At 41.1% G+C, this 17,228-nt stretch overlaps 1 protein-coding gene across 12 annotated transcripts in view; it reads right to left on the reverse strand.

The window, feature by feature from the left end:
- The window catches only part of LOC118934031 (zinc finger protein 772-like), an 86,068-nt gene extending 74,469 nt beyond the window's left edge, over window positions 1-11,599 (reverse strand). For 8 of the 12 annotated variants that reach the window (XR_008995102.1, XR_008995101.1, XR_008995100.1 and 5 more), the window contains exons 1-2: window positions 11,436-11,599; window positions 8,220-8,340 (exon numbers count right to left, since the gene is read on the reverse strand). The gene's annotated coding sequence lies outside the window, so the exon portion shown is untranslated. Of the gene's footprint in view, window positions 1-3,711; window positions 3,861-8,219; window positions 8,341-11,435 lie in introns of all 12 variants that reach the window. The other 4 variants (XM_057495555.1, XM_057495558.1, XM_057495556.1 and 1 more) reach the window with 4 other exon arrangements.
- Between the last annotated feature and the right edge of the window lie 5,629 nt (window positions 11,600-17,228).

The raw sequence follows: 17,228 nt of genomic DNA on the forward strand, positions 1-17,228 counted from the left end.
CAATATATGGAAACAAATGACAACAATAACACAAAGCCCCAACTTCTGTGGGACACAGCAAAAGTATATAAGCAATCCAGGCATATTTAAAGAAGGAAGAACAATCCCAAATGAATAGTCTAACGTCACAATTATCGAAATTGGAAAAAGAAGAACAAATAAGGCCTAAGGTCCGCAGACAGAGGGACATAACAAAGATCAGAGAAGAAATAAATAAAATGGAGAAGAATAAAACAAAGCAAAAATCAATGAAACCAAGAGCTGGATCGTCGAGACAATAAACAAAATAGATAAGCCTCTAGCCAGACTTATTAAGAGAAAAAGAGAGTCAACACACATCAACAGAATTAGAAACGAGAAAGGAAAAATCATGACGGACCCCACAGAAATACAAAGAATTATTAGAGAATACTATGAAAACCTATATGCTGACAAGCTGGAAAACCAAGGAGAAATGGACAACTTCTTACAAAAATGCAACCTTCCAAGACTGACCCAGAAAGAAACAGAAAATCTAAACAGACCAATTACCAGCAACGAAATTGAAGCGGTAATCAAAAAACTACCCAAGAACAAAACCCATGCTCCTGGCTAGGAAGAATTAATATCGTCAAAATGGCCATCCTGCCCAAAGCAATATACAACAGATTCGATGCAATCCCTATCAAATTCCCAACAGCATTCTTCAAAGAACTGGAACAAATAGTTCAAAAATTCATATGGAACATCAAAGACCCCGAATAGCCAACACAATTCTGAGAAGGAAGAATAAAGTGGGGGGGATCACTGTCTAACCCCATACACAAAAGTAAACTTGAAATGGATCAAAGACCTGAATGTAAGTCATGAAACCATAAAACTCTTAGAAAAAAACATAGGCAAAAATCTCATGGACATAAACATGAGTGACTTCTTCATGAACATATCTCCCTGGGCAAGGGAAACAAAGGCAAAAATGAACAAGTGGGACTATATCAAGCTAAAAAGCTTCTGTACAGCAAAGGACACCATCAATAGAACAAAAAGGTATCCTACAGTATGGGAGAACATACTCATAAATGACAGATCTGGTAAAGGATTGACATCCAAAATATATAAAGAGCTCACACGCCTCAACAAACAAAAAGCAAATAATCCAATTAAAAAATGGGCAGAGGAGCTGAATAGACAGTTCTCTAAAGAAGAAATCCAGATGGCCAACAGGCACATGAAAAGATGCTCCACATCACTAATCATCAGAGAAATGCAAATTAAAACCACAATGAGATATCACCTCATACCACTAAGGATCGCCATCATCGAAAAGACAAACAACAACAAATGTTGGCGAGGTTGTGGAGAAAGGGGAACCCTCCTACACTGCTGGTGGGAATATAAACTAGTTCAACCATTGTGGAAAGCAGTATGGAGGTTCCTCAGAATGCTCAAAATAGAAATACCATTTGACCCAGGAATTCCACTTCTAGGAATTTACCCTAAGAATGCAGCACTCCAGTTTGAAAAAGACAGATGCACCCCTATGTTTATCACTGCACTGTTTACAATAGCCAAGATATGGAAGCAACCTAAATGTCCATCAGTAGATGAATGGATAAAGAAGAGGTGGTACATACACACAATGGAATATTACGCAGCCATAAGAAAAAAAACAGATCCTACCATTCGCAACAACATGGATGGAGCTAGAGGGTATTATGCTCAGTGAAATAAGCCAAGCGGAGAAGGACAAATACCAAATGATTTCACTCACATGTGGAGTATAAGAATGAAGGAAAACTGAAGGAACAAAACAGCAGCAGAATCACAGAACCCAAGAATGGACTAATAGTTACCAAAGGGAAAGGGACTGGGGAGGATGGGTGGGAAGGGAGGGACAAGGGTGGGGAAAAAGAAAGAGGGCATTACGATTAGCATGTATAGTGCGTGGGGGACACGGGGAGGGCTGCGCAACACAGAGAAGACAAGTAGTGATTTTACAGCATCTTACTACACAGATGGACAGTGACTGTGGAGGGGTATGTGGGGGGGACTTGGTGAAGGGGGTAACCTAGTAAACATAATGTTCTTTCTGTAATTGTAGATTAATGATACCAAATAAAAAATAAATAAAAATGAATAAAAATAAAAATAAAAATAAAAATAAAATTAAGTTTGAGTCCTGGCACTGCTTCTTAATAGCTATGTGACTCTGACACCCTCAAAGCCACAAGGATTGAATAATATAATGTAATTTTTCTCAAGAGATTCACAACTGGGCCATCTCAAACTGGTGTCTCGTTCCCAGTTTTTCAGTCCTAAGGAGCACCTATCTTTGTGAGCCTTCCTGGCTATGACCAGGAAGCATTTACCACCACAGATACCTCATGGGCCCTGATCATTTTTTATGTCCCATCTTGACTTTAAACAGCATAGTTAGACTAACTCTTTAAGCTGTGCTAAAAACTTTACTTTTACTTCAGGTTCACACTGAAAGGATCCTGTCAAAATCAAAAGAATGACTGATAAGGAAAAAAATTACCTGGTTGGGAGAATGACATGAATAAAGATAAGACTGGAATTAGCAATTGTGTATAGAAAAGTCAAAGGATAAAATGTTGAAACTTACTGAGCGAATTCTGAGATATGGATCCTACAGAAAAATGAATTTTAATAGCTTCAACAGATGAAACAGTTGAAACTTATCATTAAAGTCAACACTTATTAAAATGTCTTTGACCTATAAAAAGCTCTTTTTGACTAGTTCTCCGACCTGACAGAATTAGCAGGAAAAGAAAAACAGTAAGGGTCACTGAAGTGGGGAACACGGAGACAAAAAGTATGTTTCAAGTTCCAAGAATTCTTAAAACCTCTTCTACAGAAGGTTATGGAGAAGCCTCCAGCCAGAAAGCCGGAAGGAAATGGCATTTCTGGCAACAATTACTTAAAACAAAGGAACCAGTCACTAAACTTTCAAACTGCCTTTGGTCATTTGGCTACCTTGAGGCTTAGGGGAAATTTGAAAGCTTCACAAATATCTCTTGACATTTTCACTGAGTGGAATCTTGTTTACCTTCCTAATACGATTGCAAGGTTCCCGATAAATAGCACTGGAGTCTTCTCCAGTGGCTTAACTATTAAACCTCAGTTTTCCGTCCACGCATTTGAGGGGGCAGCTCAGATATGTTAACACAAATTACCAATCTTCTGTAAGAAATTCTTTGCTAGCATTACAACTCTAAGCTCCCAAGATATACACATCGATATAACAGAAGCATGGACCTGGAACAGAGGTTGAGAGAAATTCCATCAAAGGAGGTCACTGGCACTGCCCTGTAAGGAGCACCCTGACTCTCACATTGTTTGACTTAATAACTACTTGAGTGGAATGGAAAGCAGGAGAACAAACAAATGTCAAGAAAAACATAATGTCAAGAGCCTCATTAGCTCACTTTGCTAGAATTCAGTGTTAGTGACCCCTAGAGCACAGGGTCAGACATGTGACTGTTTCCTGGACTACTTGGCTGTGAAATACCGTCCCTATGACTCTGCCTAGCCGTCTCACAAACCCCGATTTTTGGTCATGGAAGAAACAGCATGGATGAATCAGTAAAATAAATCCCCACTGGAAAGAATATGGTAGAAATCTGCATTACCCAGCTCAGTATCAGGTATTTTACTAAAAACTGTCCTTCAGATGAAAGAAACAGAATACAAAATACAGTACTTGCCCACCTTATGCCCATGTCCGTGGCATGTGAATGCGCAGAGCCAAGAGACTTTCATGGTCGTGGATGCCACGGCAGTTCTGCTCCCCTCAATTGAGTTAGAGGTTTACTAAGAACCAGCTGTGATTATTCATAAGCTTGCTGTTGACAGCTTTCCTTTATATATTCATAAAATGGTGATGGCGAAGTATAAGCACAAAGAAAAAAAGAAATGATTCACTTCCATGAAAATTAAATTGTAACTCAATAAACACAATTCCAAAAAACAGATGTCAAATTAGTTGTGGATGAAACAACCATAAAGTATTGGTTGGGAACAGCAGCTGGAGAGGAGGACTCTATGCTCAAATTTCATAGCAAGTGTTTTTAAATCGGCCTTCTACTTCAAAGACACCCAAACTGGAACTCAAAGAGGACGCATTATGCTGTGGTTTCAGGAAAAGACAAAACGAGCAGTGTGCTGGAGCCAGCTTGTACTAGCTCACGGGAGCCCATTATCAAGTTTCTGGGAATTTGTTGAGCTGTTGTTGAACAACTGCCAGGTTAATAATTACATGATACAAACTTAGAATTAAGTTGTATTTTAAAACAAACTTATTAAATCCTGAAGACTCATCAGTTTGTAAATATTTTACATTGTACAATGATCGATACTCTTAAGGTTATTTATATTCATTCTCTCGCTAGTGGAAATACAGTGTAATGGTGCTGTTCCATGTCTTCCCAATTCCACATTCAGTGTCAAGTCATAACTTAAAAGTGGCCACAGTGGGAGTATTTACACCACAGAAACCATCAAACGCCATAATCAGGGCTATTTTTTTCCACAAAGTTGGTTGTTAAACATTTATCATCGTACCACTAAACAAAAGCAATATTGAGTAAATGAGACCACATTCAAAGAAAAATCCTTCACCATACAGCAAAAGGCTGGCAAATGAACACACATGCATTTATAACTTTTAGCTTAAAATGAAATGCTACTATATACATATGGGGGCTCTCTTGTCCCTTCCTGGCGTGAGCCAGGAGGTCTTTCCTCTCACTTTATTTCTAAATAAAAGCCTGTACCTTGTTCTCCTAAAAAAATTTAAAAAATCAAAAAAACATGTATACATGTATGTTTACATATGTATACATATATATTTTATTATCATCTAATTTTTTCAATTAATCTACAACTATTGGTCCTGAGTCACGCTAGGGCTTCTACCACTGACTAAAAAAGTAGGACACATTTTTATAACTTTCTAGAAAGTAGTTTGGCAACATTTACTGAAAGATTTGAAAACTCATACCTCTTCACCCGGAAACTTCACTTCTATTACTTTATCTTTAAGAAAATGATAAATGACACAGTCAAATATGTACCAAAATGTTCACGTATTGTTTAAAATAACAATATACACATACATAGATAAACAACCTAAATGGGCAACAGTAGGGAAATGATTAGATACATCATAATACATCTATCTAACACATGATATAACAAGTAAAATCACATTATCAAGGAATATTTAATGAGTAGGAAGAAATTCACCAAATATTAATAGTTGTTATCACTAAGAGGGGTGAGACTTAAATTGATTCAATGTTTTATACAAGTAATGCACGTGCATTATTAAAATGTTAGAAAATAGAGACAAATAAAAATAAGACAATGATCATCCGTAATTCCACAAAACAAAAATAACTATTTTAAATCCTTTGCTGTTTTTCCTTGCAGGTTTTTTTTACCTGATATGCACATACACACACACCTTTCTAACCCAAAATGGCATTATAGGGAGCATGTTATTTGGTAACTATTTTCTTACAGTAAAGCTTAAGATATTTCTGGATAATTTTTACCTTACTTTCCTATTTGTAATTTTCTGTATTTTCCAATTAAAAAAAAAATTAGCATACAGCAGTTTATCTCCAAAGTCGATCCCAATGAACTCTACCTGTGCATCTATCTTGGCTTCCTCCGTTACTCTCCTGAACTGAAGAATGACGCAGTAGTGACAATGCGTGAGTTACAAAACCTAAGACTTAAGAAGGCCTAGAAGTGCCCACTTTTGTGATTTGGGGAGCCCTGAGCCACCATTTAATAAGTCTGGCTATCCTCATGGAGACGCTAAGTGGAGAGAGAATATGGAAGAAGAGAAGCCCCAGATTACAAGGAGAGTCCTAGCTGAGCCCAGTGTCGTAGCTGAGCGCACCCTTCCAGCTGGGCCCTCCAAGGCATGTGAGTGAAGCCATCGTAGATTCCCCAACACAGTCAAGCTCTGAGATGACTACAGCCCCAGTATATAGAACAGAAGGACCATTCATGTGAGGTCAAGTCATTCACAAAAAGATGATAAAAAATAAAGTACCGTTGTTGAAAACACTAAATGTTGGCAATTTGTGAAGCAGTTTATTTATGAGGTTTTTTTTATAAGCAGGCTATTTAGTGAATAACCAAACAGAACATGTATTATTCATATAATATGAAAACAACATTATTTTTAAAGGCATTATAACACACTTGTACCTGCACTTTTGCGCGCACACACACACACACACACACACACACACACCCTATTTCCTGTTGGAATGCCCAGTGGCTGTGTCCAATACGTACTCTATTTATCCTGTACGATAGGCACCTAATTTTAGTTCAGATTCAATCTGTGTAGAGGAAAGATCAATTGCTGACATTGTAAAGTATTTATTGAATGTCAATCTAAAATTTACCCAGACTGATGCAGATATTTCTTCTCACATCAGGGAACTGAGTCCCACAAAGAGTAAGTGACTAATCCAAGGTTACTAAACTCACATGAATAGTTCGTAGCTGAGTGAGCACTGGTTTCCAGGCCAAAGCCCTTTTCTCTATACTGCACTGTCTCTTTTAAAAATGTACCATCTTGAAAATAGAAATACCATTTGACCGAGGAATTCCACTTCTTAGGAATTTACCCTAAGAATACAGCAGCCCAGTCTGAAAAAGACAGATGCACCCCTATGTTTATCGCAGCACTATTTACAATAGCCAAGAAATGGAAGCAACCTAAGTGTCCATCAGTGGATGAATGGATAAAAAAGACGTGGTACACATACACAATGGAATACTATTCAGCCATAAGAAAGAAACAAATCGTACATTTGCAACAACATGGATGGAGTTGGAGGATATTATGCTCAGTGAAATAAGCCAGGTGGAGAACAGCAATTACCAAATGAGTTTCCTCATTTGTGGAGTATAACAACGAAGCAAAACTGAAAGAACAAAACAGCAACAGACTCACAGACTCCAAGAAGGGACTAGCGATTTTTAAAGGGGCTGGGGAGGGAAGGAGGGGACTGAGGAGCATTATGATTGGGACACATGGTGTGGGGGGGTGGTCACAGTGAACACAAGTGTAGCACAGAGAAGACAAGTAGTGACTCCGGCATTTTACTACGCTGATGGACAGTGACTGTAATGGGGTTTGTGGGGGGGACTTGGTGAAGGGGGGAGTCTAGTAAACATAATGTTCCTCATGTAACTGTAGATTAATGATACCAAAAAAAAAAATGTACCATCTTGTTTCAGACTACAGAGGAATCGAAAATACTTATCTACCAGAAGATAGACGCAGACCCTGTGACTACAAACGAGGAGAATCATACATCTTACAGGATAGCCCAGTCTTCAGGCATTTCCAGTCTGACAGATTTGGGTAGGCCAGAGAAGTTCAGATATGTTGTAAGACTCTATGGATAAGCACTGAAACTATTGTTGCTTGGAGTGGAGGTCACATGACCCAGAATCTACTTGCTTATCCACCCAGCACTAGTCATTTAAATTTAGGAGCCAACCATTCCCGTGGGAAGACAGCTGGAGGGGGCATGAGGAAAGCCAAAAACTGAGAGGGGCAGAAGAAGAGAGAGGTAGGAGAAAAATGGAAAAATAAGAAAATTGAAAAAAATATATAGAGAGAGAGATATATAAAATGAATTATCCCTACTTCTTTCTGTCCTGTGAACCAGGAAGCACCAAAGAAATACTTCTAAGGCAAGGGAGTCTGATTCACTGGCAGACTGTAACCCATGAGCCGTGACATTCAAAGACGGCTCTTGCATCTCACAGCCTCTTCATACTAACCCTGCAGTAAGGCACTATAGAGGAGGAAGGTCCATGATTCCGACTTTCCCTCTGCTTTTCTTCCCACGGGCAGTATCTAATGTTAATGTGTTAAATAAGCAACATACCCTTTACAGGACACAACTAGGGGAGAAAGCCATTCCAATTTTATCAGTTCTTCTGTACCGAGAAATCTAGTGATTTCATATGTAGGTCTAGGACGGTCAAAAGATGCACCGATTGGTGAGAATTTGTTCCCTCTGTCCTCAAAATGAGATTGTCGCCACAAGCACCAATATACAAGGCCATGAAGGGGCCAAGGATATCAGCTTCTTCAAAGGCAGAGCATTTACAAAATGTGTAGAACTGAAAAGAGCTCTCTGGCTCCTTCATGAAAGCTGTCGAAGGTGAATACCAACCTGGATACACACGTGCACGCCTCACTGATGCCAAGGTACTGCCTCCACCATGGGTAGCTCTCCTAGCTGCAGTAAGTGCCCGGTGCCAATAATATAGAGCCTGCACTGTGTCCACAATATGCTAGGAAAAACAGTACATTCTTTAGGATAGCGAAATCAAAGTTATTTGCCTTAATCTTCTCAGTATAATGAGTCTATTAAGTTACTTCACACTACCAAATAAAATCATGTAACACAAATGCCAAGCCCTTATTAGACTGCTACAGGGGAAATTCTAAGCTTCCTTTAGTAGAGTTCTAATAATCAAGTGGCAGGTGCGATGTGTAGTTTTCCCACCTTTCCTGACCTTTCCTTGTGGGCTGAATTCAGTGGGAGCTCCAGTACAAGGTCCCTTAGATGTTACTTAACTGACCACCATTTGTCTGGTGCCCAGTGTTTCACAGCAAAACTCTTCCTAATCTCACCTGCTCACGCACGGTTCCTGTTGGAGGAGAGTTGCACCTGACCTAAGAGCTCCCAGTTTTGGAGCACAGTGAGTGGTTTATTATACAATAACTCCATTGAACTCAGTGGCATCTTCTAGTTTTCATCCAGGGAAGAAAAACAATTGCTTTAATGTGTGCTGCCCCTCCCCTTCAGAAAAGGACTCTGTGCATTATCTTTACATGTTGTTTACTTCAGTGGAGATCCTTGAGCTTCTTACTTTTTCCCTTAAAAAACAGAGCAAGTTCTCTAAAAGCCTTCTGAAAATCTTCAGAAAAATCCGTAGACAGTTTGCCTGTGCCAAATCCTCTCTTACACACATAGATGGGCACACCAAAAATAGAATTCTCTTCAAGAAAGAAGGTACTTCCTGCAAACAATATGTATTCAAGGCTCAAAATCCGCTGCATGAATGTACCTTAGTAAGAATACAAAATACTAAAGTTCACATTATTTGTGAATAGCGCAAGAGGGGCGATTATAGGAAGTTGTACTGTCATATTCTCACTTTCTAGAGGGGCAACTGAATGCAATCAAAGACTTTGCACTGCCTATGTCACTTCTACTTGACTTAGTTTCTCCTTTCAGAACAAGAAATGATCCTTTCCCTTTAGCCTAAAGCAAGAGTTTAATCATAAAATCACAGGATTTAGAGTTAGGAGGGCCACTGGAGTCTCTAAGTACAGATAAAACTTTATAAACCCTTTCGCTAAGTTCTCTTTAAAAACAATTTGCTATTTTCATTATGTCTTTGGAAAATTGCATAATGTTCTGAGGAACCTGCAATGACAACACTGGAAGTGCAAAAAAGCTGTTTGCACGTAGAACAAGCATTACAAGAAATAAAATACTGCAAACATCTTGCAGTGGACTTTAGTGCTGACCTGGAGGGCTGCATTTATGAGAAAGGGCAATGATGTATGTATTTGATTTTTAAAAATGCGTCCATCATCAGAGGCTTCAGGGTGTGTGTATGCACAAAGCACCAAAGCATGGGGGAAAAAAAAAAAAACCTCTAAAAGGTATACATTAAGGTTTAATTCCCAAACCTAAAAAGCACTGGATCTACATTTTTCAGAAAAACCGAGAGGAAGAGCACTTCCCTGGTTTTTTAGGGCCATTCTCAACCATGAGATTATGTTCCAGGACACATCACTGTGGCACAGATCAATTTTGAGATATGCTGCAAGTAGTATCTTTTTAATAATATTTTTAGAAAGGAAAATCTGTGATTTATTTAATGAGCCAATTCATACTTATTCCCACTCACTTGCATTCCAATATACTCTCTTGAGTGGAAGAGAAAAGTTGGGTGAGGTTTCAACTTGTTCCCAGAGATTGTCCCATGGTACATAAGAATGAGTGCATTTATTCATTCCTTTAATAAATGTATTTTTAAGTTTCCAGAAGGGTCCAGGCACTATGTCAGATGCTGTGAATACTAAGTTGTATTTAAGTTTAAATACAGTTTGAAACAAGGTTCTTGCCCTTTAGAGAACTCATAGGTCCAAGCATGGTAGCAGACAGGTAAAACAGTAAGTGCAATTCAAAGGGATGAATGCTAATACAAGCCAAAGCAGAGCCATGACGAAACGCTGGTAGGGACTTTATAATAATTTCCTCTCTAGGAAGTGCAAAACATTGGAGCTGTGACTTTTTTAAAAGTAGGGGGGCAGCACGACCAGAGCTGTTTCTCAGAAAACTACTTTTGATAATAATATGGACGATGTCTGGGAGAAGAGAGAAACTGGAGGCAGGAATTCCAGTTAGGGGGTTATTTTAAGTCGGGGCAAGAGATGGTGAGAGCCTCAACTAAGCAGGGCCTGCAGGAATGAAAAGGCTGAAACAGAATCAAGTGGCATTTAAGTGACAGGATAATCAATAGACTTGATGACTGATTGCATTCAGGAGCTGAGGGAGAGAGAAATTCATCAAAAATGATTCCAAGTTTTCTAGCCTGGGTGATTTAATAAGGTGTTGATATTATTAATGAAAGAAAGAGAATGCTGGAGGCAGAAGAGGTTTCATATGGAGAGAAGATAATGAGTTTTGTTTGGGACATTCTAGGTTTGAGACGGCAATGGGTCATTTAAGTAGAGCTATTCAGTAGAGGGACATACGTAATCACATTTCAAGGAAGAAGTCTGGGTTTCCAATACAGACAGTCGTTGATATATAGGTTGTAGCTTCAAGTGTAGGACTGGCTGAGATACCCAAGAAAGGTGAAAACAGAAAGAAATCTAGGCCAGAACACCAAGAAACACCAAGCCCTGGCAGGTAGGCAGAGGGGAGGCGGAAGGAAAGCTGAGAAAAGATGGCACTAGGAAGAAAAAAACAAAACGGGATATGTGCTTTGGAAAGAGTTTTAGGGAGGAAATTGTTGACAATATTACTTGCCAAAGGAAATTAGGATGAGCGTCAAAAAGAAGCCGCTGGGTTTAGCGAAGGGTTATGAAATGATCTTAGAGCAGTCGCAATACAGCGATGGTAACAGAAGCCAGGATCCGCTAAGCCAAAAGGCGTATAAGAGATCCTCTGAGGATCAGAAACGGGGATTTAAAATACTTCCACCTCCCACAGAAATACTCGTTTCTTCTGCCGTAAGCGTCACCGACAGTTCCACATATATTAATGGCGGGGGGAGCGCAGGAGACGAGAGAACCCTGCCTTTTCACTATGATCCTCTGTGCCAACAATTAAGTTCCAGATGTTGAGATATCGTCTCACACTCACCTTCTACGTTCTATTTAATGTCGATGCCTTGCGACGCCATGGCTGCGACTCCGCAAACCACATTTCCGGCGAGAAGCTTTGCTGGCGTTTCCAACTTCGGCACCGAGGCTCGGGGGCACAAGGTGGAGAAGGGAGAAGGGAGGGGCCGGGGTATGCGGGGCGGGGGAGAAGGGAAGGGCGGAGGGAGGCGGGGAGGAGGAGAACGGAGGGGCGGGGGGCGAAGGGAGGGGCAGGGGTATGCGGGGCGGGGGGCGAAGGGAGGGGCGGCTGAACGCGGGGCGGGGCGAGGGGGAGGAGGAGGCGGGGCGGGGGCGGGGCGGGAGTAAGCGGGGCGGGGGGCGATGGGAGGGGCGGGGAGAGGCGTGCAGGGGGCGGGGCGGGGGAGAAGGGAGGGGCGGGGGAGAAGGGAGGGGCGGGGGAGAAGGGAGGGGCGGAGAGAGGCGGGAAGGAGGAGTGGCGGGGGAGGCGGGGGGGAGGAGCGAGGGAGGCGGGGATTGGAAGGGGCGGTACTCCTTCCAGTTCGCTCTCTGCTGGCCGAAGCAAACCATCCCGATGACAGCCGTTCACCAAGACCGAGACACTGGTTCCAGTCTCCAGCTTTTTGCTCCGCACTCCCAGATCGGGCTTACTGTGTTCGTCCAGAGACACCGGAGCAGGCTGACCACTGCCCTCTTTCCGAGAACCTTTCATAATTTTCTTACTCCTAGTTATGGCCTGTTTAAAGAAGTCCCTTTCACATTTATTATAGAGCTGGTTTACTAGAGATGAACTCCTTTAATTTTTTTGTCTAAGGAACTCCTTATATCCTTCAATTCTGAATGATAACCTTGCAGGGTAGAATATTCTTGGTCATAACCTTTCCCATTAAGAACTTTGAATATATCATGCCACTCCCTTCTGGCCTGCAAAGTTTCTGCTGAAAAATCAGCCAATAGCCTTATGAGATTTTCCCTTGTATGTAACTGTCTGCCTTTCTCTTGCTGCTTTTAAGATTCTCTTAATTTTTAACCTTTGGCATTTTAGTCATGTGGCTTGGTGTGCACCTCCTTGACTTAATCTTCTTTGCGGCTCTCTGTGCTTCCTGGACCCAGATATCTGTGTCCTTCCCAGGCTAGGGAGATTTTTAGCTATTATTTCTTCAAATGAGTTTTCTGCCCCTTTCTCTGACTTTCTTTTTGTAGAACCTGTATAATGTAAATGTTATTATGCTTGCAGTTGTCACAGAGATCCGTTAACCCTCCTTACTATGTTTTTTTTCCTATTTGCTGTCTAGCATGGTTCCTTTCCACTACCTGCCTTACAGATAACTGATTCATTCTCTACATCTTCTAATCTGTTGGTTCCCTCTAGTATATTTTTTCTTTCAGCTATTGTACTCTTCAGCTCTGACTGGTTCTTTTTTTACTTCCTGTCCCTATATTCAAGTTCTCATTGAGTTTATCCACTCTTCTTTCAAGTCAAGTGAGCATCTTATAACCATTGCTTTGAACTCCTTATCAGGTAGATTACTTATAGCTCTTTTCCTGAAATTTTGTCTTGTTCTGTCATTGCAAGCATATTTCTCTGTCTCACATTTGTTTTGTTTTTTGTGTTGACATTCTGTGTTAGCTTCTATGAATTGGGCAAAATAGCTACCTCTCCCAGTTTTCAAGCAGTGACCTTGTATAGGAACATCTCCTGTGTAGACTGTGTGTGCCTCGCAGCTTTGACTGGCTGGCTGGCTGAAACTGTAGCAGACACAGCCTAGGGGGTCTACGGTGCTCTGTGCTGGTGCTGCCCTGGTGGGACAGCTGGAGCCAAAGCAGGCATGGGCCAGAGGGTCCTGGGGCACACTGGCAGGATAGCTAGAGCCAAGATGGGCTTAGGCTAATGGTCCAGGGGTGTTCCATACAGGGAGATCTCAGGCAAGATGGCTGGTGCCAAAATAGGCATGAACTGGAGGATCTGGGGGTGCTCTGCATAGGGGGTACCCTGGCAGGACAGCTGAAGCCAAAGCAGGCATAGGCTAGGGGGATCCCAGGGCACTCTGCATAGGAGGTACCCCGGTGGGATGGCAGAAGCTGACCCAATTGGGCATGGTTCGGGGGGGGACTTGGGTGTTCTGTGCAGGGTGCACACTGGCACTATGGCTGGACCTGGTATGGGCTAGAAGTGTCCCAGTGTGCTCTGCACTGGTTCCATCCTGGTGGGATGCCTGGAGCTTGAAGCTTGGGTAGGTGCTGGCAGGGAAGCCAACTTGGGGTGCAGTTGGGGTGGCCTGGAGTTGCAGGCTAGTGGCCTAGAGCTCACTGAGGCAGCAATCTAGCTAGAGGGCCTGGACCCTACTCCCCATCACACTAAAGGTGGAGAGGGAATGTATATAATGGCACTCACCAGCACCTCTGACCCTAGAGAGAAGTCCAGCAGTTCCCCCACCCACCATTTGGTTTCCTTTACTTATATACCAGTTGGCCTTTAAAACACAGTTATTTTTCTCTATGTCCCAGGGTGGGTGAATCCGTGTACAGTTTCCTCAGTGATACCCCTTCCTACTGCAAGTCGCCATGTTGGGAGTGGGGTTCGCATCACTACCGTGTCTCCGTTTCTCCTGCTGTTCCCTATGTGGTGTCTCTAGTCTCTGTTGTGCGGAAGCTTTTCAGTCAACCTTCAGATCTTCTACAGGAGGGATTGCCCCAGATGTTTGTGTAGGTACAGTGTGTTCATGGAAGGGTCTTCCTATACCACCATTTTGGACTCCTTCTCTATCCAGTGTGGTGCTCAATGGAGAGACTGAGTTCAGGTGTGACACCTTGGATTACTGACTATCACAAAGGTCGGCATCAGGTCTGTTGTAACTAGATTGGCTGGCCGGCCAGTGTTTGCAAGGCAAGGCCAGGGGACTGCCATAGAAGCCATTCAGGTTTCATGCTCTAGCATTTAAAACAGGGAGGCCAGAGGTAAAGAGACATCTTAAAGGCCACTTAAGATTACAGACACACACAGAGAGGAACACCATGTGCCATGAATTATAAAAACCTTTGGTCCTTTAAAATTTTTCACAGCCTTCATGTACGAAAAGAGGGCAGAGAAGGGACCCTGCTTATTCATCAGGAGGCTTTAACAACATAAACACTGAGTCTAAAACACCACCACTATTCTCTTGAAAAGGACTCTGTTAAGTCATGTACTTGGGCACACATCTGTCTGTCCTATTTCTTTGGTCTAGCAAAAAGAACAAATGGTAGTTCCCTAAAGGATAAAAATAAGATATGTGACTCTGCTTTACATTACGGAAGCATTTCAGTATTTTCTTCTAAGCCCTAGTCTTCCTTTCCTTAGCCTTTTAGAGAGTATAAAATCTGAGGCACTACTATTAGTTTATTAAGAAAAATCAGTACCCCTGATAGAGTTTGTGAGACACATAATGTCTGTGATGTGAGGGTCTGAGAAAAGGAAAATTAAAATAATAGAGGCATAGAAAAAATGAGTTTCATTAAGTGGCCTGAGAGATAGCTCAGAGTTATAGCACTTTTTTGTCAGCAAGTGGTACGTATGTATTGTCAAGATGCAAAGGAGATTCACATATCAGTCTAGGTCCAGATCAGGAGGACAATATAAAAGCAAAGGAAATAATTGAGTACAAACTTTAGGAGCTTAAAAAACTAGTAACGATTTTACAGCACAGTACAGAGATTTCCTTAAGCCTTGGATACCATGGAGCCTGCTGATTTAATCAATGGAAATCAGGGCGACACATGTCCTGGTGCTAGTCAGGTGACTCTGTTATTCTTTGTAGAGTGCCAAGCTCTGCTTTCTGAGACAATATATTATATGTAGTTCTCCAAGGAAACAATAATAACAGTTTTGGTTTTGTTTTCTACCATTTAAGCTTGTGATGTCTAAAATCTATGTCCTTTTCTTGAGAATTAAATAAGTGTATTCCTGTGAAAATGGAACCATAAAGTTCTTAGAAGATAACATAGACAAATATCGGTATTGGAGATGGTTTTCAATAAGCTGATTAGGGAAATGGGGATTAACACTGATGTTAATGCAGTTTATGTGCAGAACTCCTCATTACATTGTCCCTAGTATCCTCCAAAGTCACATGGTCTCCTGGGGACAAACCTCTTTGCCAAGTGCATTGCAAAGTGCTTAGAACAGAAATCTAAATGAATATATAGAAAACTCACACTAAAATTGTAATTTCAAATTGAGAATCATTGCATGCTTCCCATATCATGCTGCTATTTCCTTATACCATATTTGTCATATTCTTTATTCACTAGTCTATCTGCAACTGAATGTCAGCTCCCTGAGTTGGGCGGTTTTACTCTTGTGCATCTGGGTATTGGTGGGGCATGTTTCACACATAGTCTGAAGTATGTAAATATCTGCTGGGAACCAAATTCACACAGATGGAATTATACTGGCACAAATTTAATGCAAGCTTAGTTTTATTTCAGGTTTGCCATGTATGTTCTCATTGCATATAAAACTTTCTTCCTAAAAATATTTCAACTTTGAATATTAACTCTATGAATAAACTAGAATAAGTTACATATTCTCTATTTGACCTTCATGAATATAAGTAGCCTAATCTATGCATAGAAATGTTTTCACTTTGTTGCTCCCATCTTTCCAACAAGAGTAAGCTGCACAAATTGAAAATTAATGACTTCTTTTGGATGCACCAGAGAACTAAGGTCACAGGGCAAATTGCTATCCCAAAATCTGAGGACGCAAGCATATCCAGAGAGACACAGCCAAGATCTGTTTAACCAGACAAGAAGTTGGTGGAATCATAAATTGGTATGAACATGTAAATAGTAACTTTGATGAACAGCTGGAAGCTAGGCATGGATTAGCATGAGAGTGAGGAAATTCTTGGAGGGCCACAGTCTTAGGAGAGCCTCTATGCTTTTGTGGGCTTTATCTCCAGGAACCTTACTAGGCTGTCCTAGTGAAATCCAAAAAACATCCCCTCATGGCTCTGGCAAGGAAAAGACAAGAGTAACCATCGTGAAATATGCTCTGAGCCTTCTCTATAATGATTCTATGAGGAAAAAAGACTTTTCCAGAGCCTTATCACAGTTAAGAGAAAGGAATTCCATTCCAGCCTCCTCTGCTATTCCTATCTCACAGAAACGGGGAAAAAACATAGTCAACAAGGTTCTGGGCTTCACAGGAACAGACTGTGATGATGCAGCCAGGGAAGGGAATACAGATCTCAGGCAGGGAGGGGAAGCTATATCACTGAAGACACTCTTGCAAAGGCCATGACACACAGTGCTGCTAAAAGACTGAGATTTAATCAAAATATTGTAGAATATGCTCCCAATCCCATATCTTACCACTTTACTAACAGGGCTCCAGTATAGTAACAGTGGATGAGAGTTGAAAGAGCTGCAAGACAGAGTCTCTCTGAGGGAGAATTCTTAGGGAAAATTAAAGTCCAGAGGAGAAAAAAACCCAAGGATAGTAGACCACTTTGAAATTTCTGGTACCTGTAGCTACACCAAACATTAAACACAGCCAAACTCCTAGCAAGATTAACATAAATACACTAAATGCCTGTTTACCTCAGTTTCTATTACCTGATATAACATGTCTAGCTTTCAACACAAAATTAAAAGGGATGCCAAAAGACAAGGAAAAACAGTCTGAAGAAATAAAACAAGCATCAGAACCAGACTTAGATATGACATAGATGTTGGAGTTATTTGAAAGGAAATTTAAAACAACTGTGATTAATAAGCTCATGGTTGTAGTGGTAAAACAATGACAATATGAAAAATGGATGCAGATGGGTAG

The sequence above is a fragment of the Manis pentadactyla genome, chromosome X (assembly GCF_030020395.1).
Source record: "Manis pentadactyla isolate mManPen7 chromosome X, mManPen7.hap1, whole genome shotgun sequence".
Lineage (NCBI taxonomy): Eukaryota > Metazoa > Chordata > Mammalia > Pholidota > Manidae > Manis > Manis pentadactyla.